Here is a 13,218-nt window from a genome sequence, read left to right as displayed (position 1 = left end):
CAATTTGATATGCTACACTGACATACTGCACCTTTTTGTACCTCTTTCATTCTCCTATGGTGGATGTAATTCAAAGGTATTACATGAAGTAATAGCTAGCCCCAAGCCAGTCAGCTAAACCTACAAATTGATGTATAATGAATATGATGTAGTCAAAGCTAATTAATTGCTCTATATTCATCGTCATTCTGCCATTACAAAGTTCCTTCCCCTTCCTCTCAAGGGCTTTCCTCCTTCACTCCATACTGCTTCTGACTTCTTTCCATTGGTGTCCAAAGCTCTACGGCTTTCTTAAATTAACACAGGATTCTTCCCCAAGCCTACTGACATTATTTCCATGCACATTTGTCTGAAGTTCCTGCTCTGTTTCCTTCCAAAGGTCTTTAGTCCTGAAGATCTGAACCAAACACAAGTCATCAGTGCCTTCTGAAATATGACTGTAGACATCTGCTGCTGGCTAATCTCCCGCTTTGCTCTCAGAGACCTGTTCTGAAGGCAGCTGAGTCAGAAGCGAGGTGCTGGACCTACCTTCTCGCACTATCTCCTTTCCTCCTGTTTCAGCGGAGCGATGACCAGGTAGGGAGTAGACTTGAGAACCTCCTCACATGCCCACCTTTCTGAGCAGCAGCCAAGGCACACCCGCAGAGCTGCACCACACCAGCTGGCAGCTGGCACTGTGTGTCTCCCAGCAGCAGGGCATTCATAACCATTGACAAAATGCTATACACTTCCAACGTGATGTCAGCGTATTAACCTCTGTCAGTCCTGTATCAGCACTGGCGAACGATTTTTTCTCTATTTTTTCTTTAAAACTTACTTTCCTATTTTGAAAATGAACTGTCAATAATCAGTACTATGTCGAACAACAGTTGAATTTAAATTATTTTTTTTTTGAACTTTAAGAAACAAATCAATCTAACGTCTACATATGCTACTTTTTGGGGTATATGAGCCTATGTGAACATCTTTTGGAAGGTGCTGAGGATTTCCCATCTATGAGAGAAAACAGCTGAGAGAATTTGAGGGATTTTCTGGAACTTACTTATGAGCAAATTGCTCTAAACTGGTGTATTACAGCAAATCTGTTATTGCTTTTAGGAATATGAAATAAAAATATCTTATCTCAGTTCAGACTAGCAACCAAACACAAGGAATTCTTTTTAAATGGCATAACCATAAAGCCTCTTTTACAATCTTACAGTATTTAGGTATGCATTGCTTCCTGGCTCAAAAAAAAAAAAAAGCCAATACTATAAACAGATAAGATAAACGACTGCAGGGAGAGAGAGCATTGTTTATTACATTAATGAAGACTACTGGAAAAATACACAAATTTCCACATATAAATACAGGTTTCCACATATAAAACCACATCTATATTCTCAGTCCACTAATAAGAACATGCCTGTTGAATTTCACTGTGATGACTCAGGGTCTATACGCTTTCAGAGAACTTGAAAGATGGCTGGATTTTCAAAGCTGTTCCTTTCTTTTTTGTATTTACAGAATAAGGTGGTCATATTTTCATTGTTCATATGCATGGTTATTCACTGGTAAGCTTCAAGATGGATACAGATCAGAGACATACCTAATCCAAGTTCAGATCAAGTGCAGTTACATCCTCTTATCTCCTGCAGTGCTTTAAGATGTCATCTTTATCACAGTAAAATCTTTGGTTCTAGAAAATAGGATGAGGGCAACAGAAAAACATTTGGCATGGCAAACTAGTCCTGCCCATCTCTGAGTCTATGCTCATGCCAACAGCTACCACATTTAGTAACTGCAGGGAGTGGAAGCTCAAGATCAGATGGAACGCAAATGCCCTGCGCTCCCAACCACAGTACGCAATGCAGTTGTTTCTCCCACTTGGGTTTAACATGTTTTTCTTAAAAATAAATAAATAAAAGCTTTACCATTTCCCCCCAAAACAGAAGAGGTTAATGCAATATAGACCTTCACCTGAAAATTGAAAGAGACTGTAAGAGCATTTGCCACCTTGGGTTCCTGTGTGTAGAGCAGCTGGTGCCAGTGGAATGCAAGCAAGGATACTGCCAACAAACGTCCTCTGTACCAGCTCTGTACTAACTTCCATCACAAGGACCATTTGCAGGGTGAGCTAAGAGCACAGCACGGGCACTGCAGTCATGTGGGAGCAGATGACAGGAGGAAGCGGATGCAACATTTGCAATTCCTCAGCCCTGCTGTGGATCTCCTGAGAAAGGATACACACTTTTTTTTTCAGGTTAAATCAGCTCTTATGGACACCCTCCACCACGCAGTGAACCAGCCAGCAGCACCTCAGTGTGAGAGGCAAATCCCACAACTTCTGCATCCCTGTGGAAATAGCAGAAGACTGATTAATTTAACACCGTGCCCTTTCTGAGAAAAAACCAGTAAGATAGCAAGGGGCAAAATTCATATGAATGTACCAGCACCTCCTTCCTTCTTTGGCAGAGAAAAGGAGGAGCAGACTCTACACGTCCACGCTCTCCCCAAATCACAGCAGTCAGTCAAAGCAGGCGGGGAGAAGGGGTTTTCTGCAAAGCCTGTGCCTTTGAGGCAGCAGAAGGGCAAAGCTCAGTTTTACGACTGTTGGCCCCAACACAATTTACCATTTACCAACTAATCCTCCTCCATTCGAGAGCACAAGGCCTGCTAAAGCTCTCATGTCCACTTCTCTGATTCTTCATTGTCCACACTGACAGAGAGAAGCCCAAGACCTAATCGGTGTGTAATTCAATCGCTGTCCAGGCTGTGTCACAGCACAATGCTCTGCTTGTAGTGCCACGGGTTAAGGCAGCCAGCTACTGTTATGCACCACAGCAGGTGTGAAGAATGTCACTCGGCCTAACTGTATGTTACCACTCTGTCAAGGTCCACTTCTGATGCTACTTTCACTTACCACTTAATGATTGTTTTTCTTACTGACAGCAAGCTAATTGTCGGCTGCATGGTAAAAGGGCACTCACAGTATTTTTGATCTTGAATTGGGAATTCCTAAACAGTGTAACACGGGCCTCATACAAAGTAAAACCCTCTGTTGTCCAGATCCCCAAAACACGAAGGGCTGCTGAAAATCTCTTTACTTCCTTAGTCTTAATCCAGCAATTAATACATTATGACTTACACCATCCAAAGTGCTTCACTTTGCTGTGCCTCACACTGGACAGTGCCACGCACCGTTTGGTAATAGCTTAAATCTGCAAAGCTCCTTCATACCTAATTCCATTTAAATCAGTGACAGAGAGGCGCTTCAAAAAATCCTATCCACGTGTAGATGGATAAAAATCTCCAGAAAACAAGGTTAAATGTGCTGCCATACTTAAATACAGATCTTGGGCCACTTTGAGAATGGCATTTGGTGTGCTTCCAGGTTTTGTTTTAATTTGCTACACCAAAAGGAGTAGAAAGTTGCATCTCCAGTTTTCTTGATTCACACCACAGTGCCAGGAAGCTGAAGAAGAGGGGTACAGAGGAATAATGCAGGGCAACATCAACCACTTCACCCGAGTGAAGCAGTAAGGTGTGCACAGCACCCAGCCGTGCAACTGGGCAGATAAGGAAACAGTGGGGAACTATTGCTGATAAGGCCGCAGCAGCAAGAGTGAACTGCAATTTACTGAACCTGGTAAAAACAAAGGGACACTAAACCAGAGAATGCCTTCCTTTACACAGACGTGCATCAAGCACTTTTAAGTCATGTGCAACATTTCTTTCCCTGCATGCCAGTGACACGTCCAAGGGCTGTGAGTACAGAAGGAGCACAGACACCACCTATTGCTAACGCATCTACCTCCCTAACAGCCTTGAGTATTTCATTCACGTAGAGTTTCCAGTGATACTTCTCTAGGTCCTTCATTTTAACATGGAAACAATACAAATAGGAGGAATACATGATGGAAGAACTGCATGTGCAGATGGAAGAATAGCTTTCAGTCCAAAAGAACAACTGAAATCAGCTGGATAGCCTAACCAATCCAAGAGGCAAGTAATCCAAAATGGAAATAATTTCCCTGCCACCACACAGATGATCTTAAGTCAGTATGTTTGGCTATCTGGAGTTTTTCTGTGTAATTGCATATGAACATTATGTCTAGCAAACTTACCTAATCTTGTAAAGGGATAAAATACTATGTCACTCTTACAAATCCTGGGACGGTGGCAAGGGGATGAAGACCATTCAGCTTCTTACCATCGGCTGCAGAAGAGGGCATAGTATTCATTACTCAAAATACAAATTGGCCATCTGCACTTAGGACGTTAACAAGTCTTGCTTAGTGCTGAAGCCAAGCTGCTCATTTCACCCATACTTGTCTACTGCCATCACTGACGGCTGACTTCCAAACATGGGCAGACAACAGTTCACATAGCAGGGGCCATGAAACATTCTTGCATCCTGAATCAGGATTCAGCAATGCCATGTGCCAAGCCTTAGAAGCATGTACAGCATTTACGACTGAGTACCTGCGGAAATCCCATTTCCTGACAAGGAGAGGCCTCCAATATTCTTGTTTTTCTCCTGGGCTTATGTGGCGTAATGACCACATGGACACCAGGGTTCTTTCAGGATCAGTAACTGCGACTTCTTTATTGATGACATAACATCAGCTCTCTCTTACTGAGGGCCTAACTTCATCTCTCATATTGAGGACATAACTTCATTCTCCTTGTTGCCTCCCCATATTGAGGGCAGGCTCCCTTCTTATACCATTCACCCCACAGCAGTACTTTTCCACTCACTATTCATTGGTCCACAACTTTGCCCTGCAACAGCAAACACGCAGCAACTTCCATGCCTTAACGGCTGGAGAACAAGCAACCGGCTGGAGAACAAGCAACCCGAGACAGCAAGGCGTCTCCTGAATCACCCTTCTTTGTTCCCTCTAAACTCTTTACATTCTTGATGGCCTCATCGTTAAGAGTTCGATGTTATCACCAACCATGGGGCTTGCCGACCTCCATGGCCACACTCCCACAGGCTTAGGCCACACTGTAATGCAAAATGGCCTGAATAATCCTTTCATGGTTACACAGGGAAATGTCCTTGCTCAGCATTTCACTTCCTTATGGGGGTTTGGTCTGAGCTTGGTTGAGCAATCAGCAAAGACACATGGAATGGAAAACCTGCTTGATGGGATATGATTGAAACCACGCACAGGGTAGAAACAAGAAACCTGCATCCCTGCCCCATCCCCTTTGCTCTAGCCCTGGTTTGCTGCTGCTCTACCTTTGGTGTGGCCTTTCTTCGCCTCTTCCTCAAACTCTGGTTGCTGCTGTCCAACCCCCACATCTCTGAACGCCCCCACGTTGTCTCCTCACCCTCCATTTACCTGGAACCATTTCTTTCACTCCAGCAGCTGCTTCTTAACTCCAGTTTCTCTGATATTGTCTTCTTCCCTGGCTGCTGGTTTTGGCAGTGTGTGTGTGAAGCCCAAGCTATCACACCTAGCAAACTATCATCCTGCACGCTGCTCTGCGCCTACTCTCACCTCTGCCAGGCAGCTCACTGGAGCTTTAAACCAACAGCTACAAACACCAAACAACTGTGAAATGCTACCAGCCCTCCAAATTTCTCACACGTGGCCACGAACCTGACAAGACAGGTTCAGCAGCATGGAGATCAAACGTTTGTCACAGCCCTGCTGGTATTTAGAGGTCCCTCAGCCTCATTTTGGGAACCAATATCCATCCCTGGGCTATGTGGGCTCAGAATGGCAGCCCCTCTGTCCCAGTTCCACCATGATATGTTACAACAATTCTCTTCTGCTAAATACTGAGTATAAAAATCCGATCTCTGCAGCACACTCCCTTTTCCTTCCCTCCTGCTGATCAGCTCTCCCTCTGGGTAGCTCAGAGCCTACCCCCTCCTATTGGCCATGACAGTGTACGTTCAAACAGCTGCTAGGGCTGGATGAAGCACCTGCTCTGGGCAACAGCAGCTGGAGTTCATTTTGGGTCCAAAGGGCTGAGGCCAAGCAGGCTGACCGCATGTGCATTAATCCAGTATCATCACCAACTCTACCAACAACAGGTGCCTCTTTGAAGAGGGAGGGAAAAACTATTTGGGGAGGAATCAGAGCTTTATAAAGGATATTATGGGCCAGGTCCTCAGCTGGCACATGCTCAGTTAAAGCATGTATTCTCTTGAAGTTATATGAGTAATGCTCATATATGCCAGTAAAAGATTTGGCCCACTCTCAGTGCTGCTTCTGTTCCCTTTTCGGTTTTCCTCAGGATTTTTCACCTCCTCTCTTTGCTCTGCACTGATCTTCCTTTAAAAGGGAAAATAAACCTTCCTGCACCTTGCTTCAGAACAAACAGCTGAAAGTCATAAGCTACACAGGGCAAACTTCAACACCCTTCTCTACACACGTAACATGGTCTTACCATTGCCTTACCAGATGTGTCCCTCAGTCCTGCTTGGGTCACAGAGTCCAGATCACGAGCATGCTTTAACAGGAACAAGGACGATCCTGTTCTGAAACACATGAAACCAAAGCCATTAGATTCCCTTAAGAGAAGTCTGTCAGCCCAGGCATCGTAAGAATTGACACGTATTTGCTCTGGACAGTGGTCCACATAGCCCAGTGCATTATCCATCTATGGCCACTACAAAATAGTCTGGGAAGAGTGCAAGAAACCCTGCCAGAAGCAGCTACTGGCTCAGCTGGCTTCAAGCAAAATTTTCTTCTCATCTTATTTTGCTAGAAGCTGGTTTATGTTCCAATGTATACAAATCTGTTTTTTTTTTCCAAGTCATTCTTAGCGTCTTACTGATAAATGTTTGGATTAATGAAAGCCTGTACGTTTGTTTTTTTGTGGCGTACTGACCACATGGACAGCAGGGTTCTCTTAGGATCAGTAACTGCGACTTCTTTATTGATGACATAACATCAGCTCTCTCTTACTGAGGGCATAACTTCATCTCTCATACTGAGGGCACAACTTCATTCTCCTTGTTGCCTCCCCATATTGAGGACAGGCTCCCTTCTTATACCATTCGCCCCACAGCAGTACTTTTCCACTCACTATTCATTGGTCCACAACTTTGCCCGGCAGCAGCAAACACGCAGCAACTTCCATGCCTTAACGGCTGGAGAACAAGCAACCTGAATCACCCTTCTTTGTTCCCTCTAAACTCTTTACATTCTTGATGGCCTCATCGTTAAGAGTTCGATGTTATCACCAACCATGGGGCTTGCCGACCCCCATAGGCCACACTCCCACAGTTTTTGTTTTTTTTTTTTTCTCCCAAGTCCTGTCATTCTGAGCTCCAAAAAACAGTTCAACAAATCCGGTCTTACTCCTTTCAATGACTCTGGTGCCTGTTTGCAGAGAACCTGGAAGCTCTCTAGAGCCCAAGTGCAGAACTGGATTCACAAAGGTGGCATCTGAACACATTGCCAAGAGCACTCTGCTTACAAAACCTGAGTGAAAGCAGACTTTCCAAATTCCTGATGATGCTCTATTAGAGGAAAACACAATCTTGCTACAAACTGCTCATGTGAACCGGTCACAATTTTCCTAACTTTGTATTCTAGGATTTATTTCCTCATGCATCTTTCCATTGGTGCCTTTCTGAGATTTAGATTAGTTTAAGTCACTTTCCCCTTGGGACTACATCTCAGCTGGGTTATACCACAGAAAGAAGCAAAGCAGAGACAGCTGAAAGAGCAGAGCTGGTGGCCAGAACAGCACAGGCGGAAAAAAACATCACCGATCCTTAACAGCTATTGACATCTCATCCACGAGTACACACAAGTGTAAACTACACTGTGTTGGCTTTCGCATCTCCGTAAGAGTCAGTGAATTTCCGTTGACAAACACTGCTGTACAGGCTTGGTAATGCCATTTCCTCACCAGCGAAGAGACATTCACAGAACGGCACAGGAACGCCCAGTGCTAGAAACTTGTTCTCAGCTGCTGCAGGCTCACGGACTCCCTCTGAGGCTTTAACCACAGTTCCAAAGTTGGGAAACATCAAAGCATGTATAAACATATGAAAAAGGCAAAGCTGCCCAGTTATGCATCTGTTTTGTCCACATCTACGCCTGAGGGAACCGTGTACATAGTGATTACCACTTTGCACACTTAGTACCGAGCAGTATGGGTACCTATATGTTACTGCCCTTCAGAGTACGAGCAATAAAACACTCCTAGCTCTGACAGGCACAGAGCTTTTCCTAAACCTCTGAATCCTCTCTGTGGCTTGCTGTCACTGGGCACATTTCACACAGACCAGCTGCACAGGATTTATTCAACCAGTTTTGGAGTATCAAAGCTAAATTTTTTGCCTTTGCCTCAGGCAGACGCTTGGTATGCAGGATTTCAACCAGAGAACAAGCAGTTCTGTGAAATTTGCAAATACTCAGCGAAGTAATTTCTAAATTATAAAAATGATAGTAACTGGAGCCAGTGGTCTAATAATCAAAAAGTAAAGACTTCACTGAACCACTCTGGGTAACACCACGGTGTCCTAAGACCAGAAAAAGTAACTTCCCAGGACTGTCAGTTAATGTTGCTGGCTGCCTTAAGTGCCATGATTCCAGTGAAATCAGGTGAATGCCCAAATCTAGAGATCTTCTGCACACAGACAATGAAATCAAAAATGATTTGTCTGATCCTTGCAAGCTGGCACAGAAGACTTTGCCTGGGACATACTGCCACAAACAGACTACAATCTAACACCTGCTATCATAAGTACTTTATAATGGATTTAAAGCCATTAAAATTAGGTGGAAAATGATAGGAAAGGGAAACCCTTCAGAACCACAACACCTATGTGATAAAGGATAATACACAGATGGCCTATAAAAGGTGTTTTGAGCAGAAAGCAGTAATAAAGGGTCATTCTGTGACTGGAACTAGAAGAAGAACTACTTCACAGGAATTTACCATAGTCTTTAAGGTCTGTGCTGTTTGAGTGAAATTATCCACTTCTGGTTTGTCCAATTCACCCCCATTAAAACCATATTAATACAAAATTTTAAGCATTTACCTGATGAATGTTCACATTAAATTAAAAAAAGATCATTTACGATTTTTGTTTTTGCTTAGCTTCATTTAAACTTTGAGAGGGATCTTTTTCAAACAAAGACTGTGAAAACGGCTCATTCATATTTTTTTGATGAATGCAAAAGCTAAAACATTTGGAATAATGTCCCCTTCACCTGCAAACGTTTTGCAAACCTCTCACCACATCCGTGGCTTCAATTTCTTCTTTCTCTCAAGCAACAAGCAAGTGTCATCAGTCAAACCATTTAAGCCCCTGGAGTATCTGTATTTCAGAAGCAGGAGCTCTTGGTACTAGCAAGGACACTAAGAACATTGATTATCAGCAAAATACAGTAGCAGGACAATAACAGGCTCTGGACCTTCATCAGAAGATGTAGTTTACTACAGGCAAATATTACTAGAGCCCAAATATTCTCAGTATGTACAGAGTGCATCTGCTCTTCCTCAACTCGAAGAGATCTGATGTTCTTTCAAGGGCCACTGAGTGTGAAGCGCACCTACCAAAGTTTACACTGCCTGGAAGGCATTACCTGCAACCACTGATTTCAGATGGCACAAGCTGTACCTAAAAAGGGGCACTGCCTTTTCCAACACGTCAAGTCTCATTTTCTCATTTGTCCGAAAATAAGTACAGATCCTTATCCACAGATGTGGAAAAGAAAGTAGAACAGGAAGGCAAGGGATACAAATTATGAAAGACTTTAGGTAGTATGGGATTGCACAACTCCCTTATGTAACGCACTGCCTAGGGTGCACCACACGTTTTCAGAAATTCCTCAGAATCCCCTTAAATTTGTTCCAGTGCTGAGACCCAGCAGACTCAACCTGCAGTAAGTGACTGGACATACGGTGTGCCATGGACAGATCGCATCAATGAGCCTTACGTTTGCTGGCCTGTGCTTTTTTCAATATAGTTTGAAATAACAATTGCAAAAATCCGAGACAAACAAACCCTGCCAATTTAATCTTACTCCTAAGAGTAAGATCTCCTCTTCAAGAAATGAGATGGGTAGTATCAGCCAGTACCAACGGAAATTAATAGTCCACTTAGAGTTTGAGTGTATTTCTGAGAGAAGAAATAGAGATTGAAGGGCCAAGTGCCATGCTGCTGACCAGCTGAAGCACGCTCCTCCGTCTGCTGCTCAGCCTGGCTGCCAGCCCTCTGCGGCCACCAGGCACACAGGTGGGGGCACAGGTAGTTCCCAGTGCTCCGGCTCTACTCACAGACCCCCTGCTCCAGCCGAACCGCTGGCTTCCTGAGAGCTGGCAGCTCTTCAGAGGTACAGATGAGGTGAAAAGACGACTCAGCATCCTAACAAGTTTGTAAGTATAAGGAGGAGAGACTAGGGGAGAGCAACCCAGCGCAGGTGAATTGTCAAAAGTTAACGTTATTTTGGAAAGAGTGATGTGCTTTGGACAAAACAGCTATACAGCTCCTAGACACAAGTTAGTAGTGGCTGCAGTGCTGTTTCACTGGAAGCCCATGCACATGTATGCAGTCACAGACACTCCAACAGAGCCACATGCAGCTCGATTTGAGATGCAATGAGATGGACGAAGGTGTCAAACACGAAAAAGGTTGTAGCAGGGCAACAGTCACAGCCAAGAGTCTGCCCGTGACAGTAGATGTGGTTACATTTTTTAGGCCTGGCTGGAAGAACCCACTCACCCCCACAACATGACATACCTGCTGTTGGCATGGAGCTGCCCCTGGGGGCCACATGAGAGGCAAGGCAGGAGCAAAGGGAGAGGACGAGTTGGCCTGAGCTTTGGCCTGTGCTTGTGACAGCAGCTGGAAGGAGAGAGGAGAAGGGGAGATGTGCCTGGGGGGGGCAGGAGGGTGAGGGCAGGTGCTGGGCAAGCAGGATGCACCCTGGCCACTGAATTCTCACCGCAGCTCTCAGCATCAGCCCCACCAGCACCGGGCCCTGGGCCGCCACAGCATTCTGCCAAGGATGAGCTGAGGCTGCCTCGTCTCCTCACCACACCACCTGAAGCAAACTCTCTTCCTCCAGAAGGGTCCCACGGGAAAAGTCATTATTAATTACAGATAGCCTAATTCAAACGCTGCAGAGAAGGAAATAGGATGAGTTAGGAAGCCCTTATGAACATGTGACACAAGGTTGAAGATAAGCTTTGCTTGCATTTCAAAAACTCCTCTGAGCTTGTCTCCTGTGTCTGCTTTAGACACAGCATAGATGTGCTAATGGGCTGTGGGCATATTCTGTTTGAAGTAAAGGACAGATTTCAATTGGTAAAGTTTCAAAGATTTGTCTCCATAACACAGTGGTTTATATTATTCAACATTTGGAAAGTTCTTTAAGAAAGAACCTCATTGCAAAAAGAAGAAGAATATACTTCAAAAATGACTTCCAAAATCAGAATTAATCAAAATATTTTGTGTACGGGATTTCACTGTGGTACCTTGTTTTAGGAAATGAAATACATACATACATATGTATATATGTATTTTATATATATATATATATAGAGAGAGAGAGAGAGAGAGAGAGAGAGAGAGTGTGTGTAGATATTGCGCTGCATTGTAACAAAGTAATGTTTAGCACATAAGAGCCCAAATACCAGGCTCCTGTCTGCTCTGTTTGATACCAACAAGAACAAGACACTCACTTTGGCAGAACTAGGTTCTAAGTTCAGCTTCTGAAAAGCCCTTCTCTTATACAGCTATAGCATGCTGATTTCACAGCACTAAAACTAAGTGGACCTTCCTGAACTCTTTACATTAGCTCAGTGACACAAAGACAAAAAAATCTATCCCAGAATGTTCACCTCGCAGCTTGGTCACAGTGCCACTGTCACCACAGGGCCATCTCATGTTTTGCTGATGACTGCTTTTACTGTAAGACCATTTTTAAAAAAAGTTGTTTTTCTATGCTCGCCTAAGTAGTAACCTCCCAAATTTCAGGCTGCTTTTTTAACTCTATGAGTCATACAGTACAAAAAGGCACAGAAACAACTCAGAAGTCTTGCTGGCTTTTCTTCCATGGAAAAAGGGAAATGAAACAGAGCGGGATCAGACAAAACAGTGAAATGAAGCACCTGTTGAGAATAGCAAAGCATATGGATAAAGGGGCAAAATGACTTCAAGTCCAATACAAGCAATTGCGAATTCACGGGTGCTTGTATGAATCCTTCTCCATTTCCTGCCAGAGAGCTTAGGTTTCACTTAATTACGAAATAAAATCACGAACGAAGACAGCTAATTTACAGGAATACATATCATACATTTGTTTACTGCTTTCTTCTCACTTAGCCCTCAATTTTCATCATAGCTATTGATGGCCTCTGAATGATCACATAAGAAAAATGTTTGGCAGCGTTAGATACAGTATTTGCGAGGCACATGAAAAATCTGCCACAGCTACGAAGAAGCTAACAGATGGTGGCTGGACAGAAGCAACACAGCCACAGTTCTTGCTACCTGTGGTTAAAGGACAGAAAATGCAAACTCCAGATTACAAACTGCAGCTTTAAAGGACAGACAATCAAGGTAGAAAATGGCCAGATTCAATTAAATGTTTGCTAGTAGTCTTAACAGAAAAGATATCTTCAGATGTCTGCTGAAGCCCTACGACGGTAACTCTGTCTTCTTTGTGACACTCTGCCAAAGAATTAAAAGGGGGGCATGTTGTAAGAGAGCTGCTTTTCTGTATACCATGCTGTGGTTGCTCGGTTTCCCACTCTGGCATACTGCTTTCAACACTCTTTCAAATGTGTTGTATCAAAATCATCCCAAATCATAAACATAAATCAAGACACGTGCCTGACATTATGCATTTAAATAATCCTGGATTATGGGAATAAGGAGGGCCAATCCCATCACCAATACTATTTACAGAGCCCCTGCTTGCAATGGCTTGCACCGAACTACCTCCTCATGCTTTCCCCCAGTGTCCAACCTCTGTCACCCCAAGAAGGGCTGTTCGTTCAGGAACTCTGTAAGGCACCTTCATCCTTCAGGACATAGCAGGAATAAGGAACTAACCCAGATTCACTTGTATGAAAGTCATATACAGACATTGTTACCCCAAGTGGGTAGTAGCTTTTCTAAAGCATACGGTTTGGGAAAGATACCTAAAACTTTCTCCTCAGTTTAGGGCAGATGAAAACCAGCTCAACTATCTTAAAAGTCCCCTACCTGATACCAGGCAGCTGTGCTTACTCCATGCTATGCTGAGATGT

General features: G+C 43.9%; 1 long non-coding RNA gene across 7 annotated transcripts in view; it reads right to left on the bottom strand.

The window, feature by feature from the left end:
* Positions 1–1,276: 1,276 nt before the first annotated feature.
* LOC121070829 overlaps positions 1,277–13,218 on the bottom strand; it is a 22,771-nt gene continuing 10,829 nt past the window's right edge. For 4 of the 7 annotated variants that reach the window (XR_005820245.1, XR_005820246.1, XR_005820243.1 and 1 more), the window contains 3 exons: positions 6,388–6,478; positions 4,107–4,198; positions 1,277–2,334 (listed from right to left, as the gene is read on the bottom strand). This is a non-coding gene — a long non-coding RNA (uncharacterized LOC121070829). Of the gene's footprint in view, positions 2,335–4,106; positions 4,199–6,387; positions 6,479–10,702; positions 10,808–10,907; positions 11,083–13,218 lie in introns of all 7 variants that reach the window. The other 3 variants (XR_005820247.1, XR_005820248.1, XR_005820242.1) reach the window with 3 other exon arrangements.

The sequence above is a fragment of the Cygnus olor genome, chromosome 5 (assembly GCF_009769625.2).
Source record: "Cygnus olor isolate bCygOlo1 chromosome 5, bCygOlo1.pri.v2, whole genome shotgun sequence".
In the NCBI taxonomy this organism is placed as follows: Eukaryota; Metazoa; Chordata; class Aves; order Anseriformes; family Anatidae; genus Cygnus; species Cygnus olor.
This window is presented reverse-complemented; position numbering and strand designations above follow the sequence as displayed.